General features: G+C 35.9%; 1 pseudogene across 1 annotated transcript; it reads left to right on the top strand.

The window, feature by feature from the left end:
- Positions 1-432: 432 nt before the first annotated feature.
- LOC308421943 (chromobox protein homolog 3-like) lies at positions 433-974 on the top strand (annotated as a pseudogene). The gene has a single exon. The product of its transcript is annotated as a chromobox protein homolog 3-like (transcript).
- The last annotated feature ends 8,442 nt before the right edge of the window (positions 975-9,416 follow it).

Raw genomic sequence — 9,416 nt, 5'->3', positions numbered from 1 at the left:
AGTTGTCTTGGTTTTTGTTGCTTAGGTTCGTGCACTTGTCTGTTGCCATCGTGTTCTCTGTGACATTAGTAGTCCTGTTGTCTATGACTAAAGTTTGTACCCCCCACCCCGGGTGGGCCTGTGACCTTAGGAGTGAGAGCTCTGCTGGGTGATCAGCTTCCTATTGGAAGCTTGTGGGTCCTGATTGCACTGGGATAGCTCTAGCTCTCCTTCTTAATTTATTTTATCAAAATTAAATTTAGACAGTGAAGTGTGAATCAAATAGGTACACACTGGCGGTGCCTCCCCTCCCCCACGGTGAAGCTGCCCGTGCCCCCTTCTCTTGGAGGTGGCTGAGCTAAAAGCACACAGGCCTGAGACTCTGCAGGATCCTTCGCCCTGAGCATCTGAGCGGTGAACTCTTCAAGTCTCTGATTAAATTAAAGAAAAAATATGGCCTCCAATAAAATTACATTGCAAAAAATGAGACAGAATGGAAAGAGTAAAAAAGCTGAAGAGCCAGAGACTGAAGAATTTATGGTAGAAAAAGTACTGGACCGTCTTGTAGTGAATGGGAAGGTGGAGTATTTCTGGAAGTGCAAGGCGTTCACAGATGCTGATAATACTTGGGAACCAGAAGAAAATTTAGATTGTCCAGAATTAATTGAAGCATTTCTTAATTCTCAAAAAGCTGGTAAAGGAAAAGATGGTACAAAATGGAAATCTTTATCTGACAGTGAATCTGATGATAGCAAATCAAAGAACAGAGATGCTGCTGACAAACCAAGGGGCTTGGCCAGGGGTTTGATCCTGAACGAATAATCAGTGCCACAGACAGCAGTGGAGAGTTAATGCTTCTCATGAAATGGAAAGACTCAGACGAGGCAGACTTGATTCGGCCAAAGGAGGCAAAAATGAAGTGTCCTCAGATTGTCATTACCTTCTATGAAGAGAGGCTGACTTAGCATTCTTGTCCAGAAGATGAAGCACAGTAATTGTTTGCATTTATACACACACACACACCCACACACCCACACACACACACACACACCCATACACACACACACACACACACACACACACAAACACACACACATATTATATATAATCTGGATTTTGAATTTTGAATTACTAGTGTGGAAAAAATAACATTCTAATTAAAATCAAGTTTGATATGCTGGTTTTGAAAGTATTGACAGTAGTCGGAATATTTTTGGGTTTTATTCTGCATCAAAAGGCACTGATTCATTTGAGCAAGTAAGAGCTCTCTGTAGTGGCTTCCTTTAACAATAGAATATTTGATATCATTTTGTATTTCCTCGGCTTTGAAGAATAGTTTTCCTTAAATGCTGGGGAGATTTAACAGTCATTACTAAGGTCAGAACTTGTTTTTAACTGGGACACAGAGGACCATTGTGGGTTTTTTGTTCTTCTGTGGTGTATACTTAAAACACATAACTTGTTTGTTTTGTCTTGTTTTTAATACTCAAAACGACTGAAGAAAACACAAGTTGATGAAATTCCATCATTGTTAACATTTTCCTAAACCATAACCTTTCAGATTAAGCAGAGTCTAATTTATTGGAGAGTTTAAAAGCAACCACATGAGAATTGATGTACTATCAAGTAAATACAGTAGTTTATTTACAGAATGTTGTCCATATCAACTCCCCCTTCAGAAAATGGAATTAGACAAAGTAGTAGTGTGATTCACTAACAAGACTTGGGCGGAGTGTGGTGGGGCATACCTTTAATCCCGGCACTCTAGAGCTCTGATTTAAGAGGCCAGCTGGTCTACAGAGGCAGGACCCAGTCAGTCGGTCTTGTAAAGGTTCCTCTTTTGAAACAACATTCTTTTCAAGAAAGTTAAAATCTGTACTGAAATGTTATGATTCATGGAATCTGTTTGATGTGAAAATAGAATCATGGTTGGAGCTGAAGTTGGCAATTTAAGACATGCTGACTAAGTGAGTGAACAAAATTTGCTAATATCAATTAATGACCTGCAGGCTTTTCCTTTACCCTGACTCATTCCTTACTGGTAGAATCAATCTTTTCAGTATTTGGGATCTGGTTCAATGAGCCAGAAAAGTAACTTTGTAGTTTCAGAATGTCATCCAATTGTATATTTACTTCATTGTAAATAATGGTGAACAGTGGTCAATAAATGGTTTTATGTTTCTTTATGTGAAAAAATAGATACACACCATATATATATATATATATTACAATTTTATTAAATAACCTAAAAAAATAAACAGTAATAAGTCAGTAAAGAAATACACTTATAAATTTAACATAATTTAACACACTATTTGTAATTTTGTAGTGGTGGCATTTTTTGTGAAAAGTTAATTACTTGGTGTCATCTCCATTAGCTCTAAATTTTTTTTATAAATTTGAATTATATAATAAAATGTACACTGGCTTAATCTTCAGATGTACATGTTCTGTGCATATGAATATATTACTTTTTAAATAATCTTGAATCTTTTTGAAAAAAAAATGAATATATCATGTATCTAAATTTCAAATGTTATCACCTTTCCCCCTCTTCCCTTCCCCCCTCTCCTTGCTTCCATGAAGATGCTCCCACTCCCACCCACCAACCAATTAGTGTATGTGGAGGGACCCATGGCTCTCACCACTTATGTAGCAGAGGATGTAATTGTCTGGCATCAATAATCTTGGATCTTTATCACAGGAGTGTTTTTACAAATGCTTTAAATATGTGAACATCACAACTTTGGAAGATCTTTTACTATTAATAACTTGAAAATTGTCATTAAAGTTAATTAAATGAAATTCTTTCTCTAGTTCTTGATGACGTCTCTGTCTGTATCACCTGGTATCCTTTAACACATATGTTAATCTGATATTTCTATTATTAAATGTATCCAAATCCTTTGAGTATATATTTACATAAGCAAACTTATAAGATTAAACCCTAGCTTGGGCTATTAATTTTTAAAAACATTTTGTATGTAGAAATTTTGCATAACATATGATTTTGACTTCTAGGATGGTGAAAATTTAAAGAACAGTTTGAACAGCTGTTGTCAAGCAAGTTCACTATCATTGGAAATTATTTCACATTGGTTATTTGTGTGAAAAAATGTTTTCCTTGGGCATTTCAAGTATGTGTAACACTGAAGCTTTTATTTTATAGATGCTTGGAATCTGTGTTAATTTTTTTTTATTTATTTCTAACATAGATGTAATGTCTTTATTTTAAAATATACTAAATTGTATTCATCATTTTGCAAGACAATTGTGATTTTTTTTAGCTTAGTTCTTTTGCTAGAAAATGATAAATATTTAAGAGTTGGAAGTTACCTTGGAGACAGGCTTTTCATCTCCTACAAAAAAAATTTCTAGAGATATGTGTTTCTTTTTTCTTACAAAGTACTGCATAATTCATTCCTATTTACAGTATTCTCTGTACCACATGAAAACTTTCATGTTATTAAAATTGACTAAACTTTTGTTGCCTTATCTCTGAGGATAAAACATAAGAAAAAATAATATATTTTGTTATAGGCATGAAAACTTGTTTCGATATGATTACTTACTTTTTAATTATAATTTTATTATTCCTTAATATTATTGCTCAATAAGTAAAAACATTTAGTTTTGTTCCAATTTAAATAAATATTTCTGTAATTCTAAAAATTAGTTTTCTTTAGGACTTATGAGAAAGAAGAAACTTAATGGGTAAGCCTGAAGACCTCTGCTTTTATTTCTAGAAGACAGAGTAGGAGGATAAAACTAGTTTGAAAAGTTCCCTTGACTGCCAAATACATGCCATGGTACATGTGCTTGGGTGTCCTCCCTACACATTAATTATAAAAGTGGTTTCACTTTCTATTTCTATTTAAATATTAACAGTAACTGAGGACCTCAAGTAGTTAAAACGGAGCCAATGAGTTTCTGTTTGTTAGGAATCAGGACAGTTTTTTCTCTGCTTGGAAGAGCAGGTATCATAAAGCTGACCAAAACGCAACAATAAGGCACATTTGTTCTATGGGAACGATGTGCATTTCTGTCCTGGAGGAACAGAATGATTCTCCTGGTACCCATCCTCAGGAAACATTTCTCAGGTCCACGGATCACTTGCATCTGCAATCCAAACAGATCCTTCTGCTCTGGGTATTCAACTTTGGAACTGTTGAGACATACAAAGAAAATAATACTTTTAAAGGAATGAGACGAAAACCCAGGTTTTTTTTTCTAAGCAGCAACGTAAGAAGCTCAAAACAGCCTCCAGTGCCAGTACCTATGAAGAATGCATATCAAAAATAGCAGAAATGAATTAGCAGTCATATTAGTAATCTGATTCATTGAGTCATCAATACATGGACAAATAGTGAAATTTATATGTGTTTAACTCATCCAAAATATGTTATAGAATGTTAATAATCAAATATAACCTTTAAAGATAGTTTGTTAATCATCTGCTTTATTAAAAATCTTTAAAACTTACTTTTTAAATACTTACCTGATTGTGTTCATTAATTAATTCATTTATTCAAATTATATCACAGTATCCACCCCTGTCCTCCTTCCATCACCCCCACCACCCTTCCATGCAACTTCTCTGCCTATTCCTCATAGGCTTCATCTCTGAGAAGATGGACCCCCTGCCCCGGGTATCATCCTACACTGGCACACCAAATCGCTGCAGGACTAGGCACATGCTTTCCCACTGCGGCCTGAAAAGGTTGCTCATTTAGAAGAATATGATCAATAGGAAAGAAACATCTTCGGGGACAGTTCCTATTCCAGTTTGGCGGAGACCCAAATGATAAGCAAGCAGCACACCAGCTACATATCTGTAGGGTGGGTGGGAGTAAGTCCAGCTCATGGTCTGGCTTGTTTGGTGGAACAGGCTCAGGGAGCCCCCAAGGATCCAATTTAGTTGACAGTGTTAGAATTTCTGTTGAGTCCCTATCCTCTTTGGATTGCTCTTCCAACTCCTCCACAAAATTTTCTGAGCCCCGCCTAATGGCTAATGACTGTGAGTCTCTGCTTTTGTTTCCATTGGCTAGTAGGTAGAACCTCTCAAAGGACAGTTATACTAGGCTCCTGTCTGCAACAAGCAGAGTATTATTAGTAGTGTCATAGGCTGATTCTTGCTTCTGGTATGGGTCTCACTTTGGAGCAGTCATTGGCCGTTCCACTGCCTTTGCTCCATTTTTGTCCCTGCACATCTTTTATGCAGAACACATTTTGAGTGAAAGGTTTTGTGGGTAGCTTGCTGTCCCTCCACTGGGAGTCTTTCCTGGCTACAAGAAGTAGCCACTTCAGGATCCATATGACCCCGGAGGCTCACTCAGGTGAGGAATCCCTGATCTCTGTCAAGTCCTAGAGATGCCTTTCCTGTCAACCCCATATTTCTATTTTCTCTTCCCTGCTCTCCCTACACCTGATCCCTCTCCTTCCTGCTCCCACCCCTATCCTCTCTCCCACAGGATTTCTCCCTCCGTGAAGCTTCTTCCAGCTTTACCCTTGAGCTGGATGCCATTGAGACCGGTCATTGGACCCACTTACCTTTTGTCTCTTCTCCATTTTTGCACCTGCAGTATTTTTTGTTGTTGTTGTTTGTTTGTTTGTTTTTAAATCAGGAACAATTCTAGGTCAGTGTTTCTGTCTGTGAGATAGCAATCCCATCTTTCTGCTGTAGGGGGACTCTACAAGTTCCTTTTCCCCAGTGTTGGGCATTTCATCTAAGGTCCTCCTTTTTGAGCCCAGAGAGTCCCTCTCCTCCCGGGTACATCCTAAAGTGTCCCCATAACTCCTACCTCCAGAGGTTACAGTTCTTTCTGTTGTACCTCAGAGCTTCAAACCCCAACCCCCAATACCTCATCATGTTCCACTTTTCCTGTGTACCAACCCTCTCCCTCCAAGGTCCCTCCCTTTTTCTGTACCCTGTGATCACTTTCTTCTCCCTCCCAGTTGAGACTGAGGCATCTTTACTTTGTCCCTTCAGCTTGTTAACCTTTCGTTCTATGGATTGTATCTGTTCTGTGGCTAATATCCCATTATTAGTGAGTACTTACCATGCTTGTTCTTTCAGGTCTGAGTTACCTGACTCAGGATGATATTTTCTAGTTCCATCCATTTGCTTATTTAACTAATGATGCCCTCAGTCTAAATAGCTGAGTCATATTCTATTCTGTAAATAAACCACATTTTTTTTGTATCTGTTTTTCTGTTGTGGGGCCTCTGGGTTGTTTACAGCTTCTGGCTATCACAGATAAGGCTGCTATAAACATAGTGAAGCACATGCCCCTGTGGCAAGGTGTGGGATCTTCTGGGTACATGCCCAAGAGTATAGCTGGGTCTTCAGGTTGAACTATTACCAATTTTCTGAAGACCCTCCAGATTGATTTTCAGGGTGGTTGTTCCACTTCACAATCTCACCAGCAATGGAGGAGTGTTCCTCTTTCTCCACAACCTTGCCCATGTGTGTTGTCAGCTGTGGATTTGATCTTAGCCATTCATACTGGTGTTAGGTTGTTTTCATTTCCATTTCCCTGAAGCACTTTGAACATTTCTTTAGGTGCTTCTCTGCCATTTGAGATTCCTCTGTTGTGAATTTTCTGTTTAGCTCTATAACACATTTTTTTGATCAGGTTGTTTTATCTTTTGGAGGTTAGCTTCTTAAGTTCTTTACATATTTTGGGTATTATCCCTCTATTGGTTGTAGGGTTAGTGAAGATTTTTTTTCCCAATCTGTAGGTGGCCTATTTTTCCTGTTGACAATGTCCTGTGTCTTTCTGATACTATGAAGCTCTTAAGATTCATGATTAAAACTCCCTGAAATTAAATTTCAACCCAAACTTCAAAATTTTAATTTTTTTCATTTTAATTTGATTTTAATTTACTTATTTGCTTCATATCTTTACGTTTACACACTGCACCCTTCTCATCACTCCCACCCCCAATTCTTCCCTATTCCTTCGATCCTTTTCCTGACTTTACTATTTGGCAAAAGGTTTGAAACTATGGAAATATAGATTTAGATATTTTGTAAAGTATTTGCTATTAAAAACATATTTGGCCTATTCCATTGCCAATTAATTTTAGTTTGAAACTTAATTGGAAGATTCTTGAATTACCAATGAGGCACATTTGAATGTTCTCAAGATTCCTGCTTCTAAGACTTAGGTACTAAAGGCCTATTTAACTCTCTAACATACATATGAGTATTGTGCCAGTACAGATACTCAGGGTCTCACCTATTTGCTGGTCATTCATTCACCTTAATTTTTCCCCTGCAAACTATTCTTGTACTATATTATCACACTTACAAATTGTCTAGCACTTGGATGTAATCCAATATTGAATCAGTTTCCTAAATGAAGCTGGGGCCTAATGCTCAGGAATACAAATTTTGCTTATTCTAAAGAATGAATTATGAAAAAAGTCTAACTAGAGTTTGTCTGTGTTGTTTAAATTTTTAAAACTTATTTCAATTTTACTTGTCTATATGTATGGCTGTGAATTCAAGTGGAAGGTACAAGACTGTGTTTGTGGACCTAAAATTGTGTCAGGTTCTTGGAGATAAAGATGCAGGCATTCCTGGACTACTGGACCTCTCTTATGAGAATTAAACTTATGTTTCTGAGGTAATAGTAGTGGTTCACTGAACACTCTTTCTAGATCCCAATTGTCATGAGTTCATTAGAGATAGTTTAATTTTTAAAATATGTATCTGAAAAAAGAGAAATAAAATATAAAACTATTAACACAGAAGTTGATGATGGATAAGTATTACATGTAAATCTATTATCTATAACATTATACTAAAGAACATTCATTAACATTCTTGTTAACATTAAAATGTTAACAAGATGCATTCTCTTACTAGGCAAAAAAAAGTGAGTTTTTCTTTACCTTAAGAAGAGTGTTAAAAAAGAAATTTACTCATGTGGCTAAACTGATGAGACCTTGCCAATAATAAGTATCAGTGACCAAGGACTACTTCAAGAGACATTATCATGTGGATGAGCAATGCCAAGAGTACCCAGTTCTACATTAGGGATTTCACACAATGTAAAATTGCCAAGATTGAGAGAAATAGTCTTCCCCAAACAAGAGAACAACAATTGCCTGTCTAGCACCTAATAGTCAGCCTTATAAAAAATGTACAAATAATTTTACATGTACTGTGCAGATCATATTTCGATATTTAGCAATAAATATATATGTATGAAAAAGTAACTGATGAAAAAGGAGTTTACAAATTTGAAAGAGAGCAAGTAGGAGTCTACTAGAGAATTTGGAATTAGTAAAGTGTAGAAAGAGATGATGTGATTATATTCACAATTATGTAAAAAAAAAAAGAACTAAAGAGTAACTTGAAAAGAAATTCAGCATTTTAATAAGACATGGAGTCTTGATTGTGTAAATATTCTCCTCCTGTATCTAAGAGCAATTCTTTATACATTATACTAATGAAATTAAATGTCTATTCATTTATAATTGGTGAGGAGTTTACTTTGTAATGTGTCATTTTATACTACTTTTATGTAACTATGAATTCCTTTAAAGATATCACTGAACAATTTGTTGTGTTTTTTTTTTTTTTTATTTTGAAAAACCTGGCTATGTCATGTACCTAAAGAAAATTTAGTATTTAGAATATAATCTAATGTTTGCATTTCAGAACCTGATCATTATGTATGGAATGGAGGCTTGAGAGATGGTCATCATACTCAAAATAAATCCAACCTTTAGTCAGGTGAAAGAAATTGTACAAACTTCACTCTAAAAAATTACTGAATATAATTCAGTCAAATTATTTAATATTTCCAACAGATAGTGTCTGGTCAAGACAGTATCAATGAGTACTCACAGTGACACATCCCCACAGTAGAAATGGAAAATAGTCATGATGTCATAAGTTACAGGGAAAATGTGTAAGAGACACCTTGGACTCTCCTGCATGACATTAACATGGAAAGCTGACCAAAACAACAGATGTCACACTTCTATTACAATTCTTATTGTAAAATATAAAACCAACTCTTGGGAGATTATGCCTTTGCTGAAGCCCAGAATGAGAAAAATTTCCATTTTGTCATATCCCTGTGAAGTGAAGGAGCCATTTAAAGTAAAGCCGGAGATTTTTCCTTGTGGTAACTTGAAAACGTGTTCTTTCTTGTTTTACTTATTTAAAGGTTCTATAGAATGCTACCTTCCTAAACACAAGATTCCTCATGTGTACACATATGCCTTTTGTACTGATTTTACTGTATAAACACAAACAGACATATATATACACACACAAACCAATAATAAAATATTTGTTAAATCAACGGCCTGGGTTTGCAGTTTCTATCTATAAGGCAATATTTTATAGTATTTTGGAGTAATATGTTAGAGTTTATCAAATATATAGACCATTTATTCTAAGGCCAGATGTCTTGTTT

Source organism: Micromys minutus, assembly GCF_963924665.1.
Source record: "Micromys minutus genome assembly, chromosome: 6".
NCBI classification, from domain to species: domain Eukaryota; kingdom Metazoa; phylum Chordata; class Mammalia; order Rodentia; family Muridae; genus Micromys; species Micromys minutus.
This window is presented reverse-complemented; position numbering and strand designations above follow the sequence as displayed.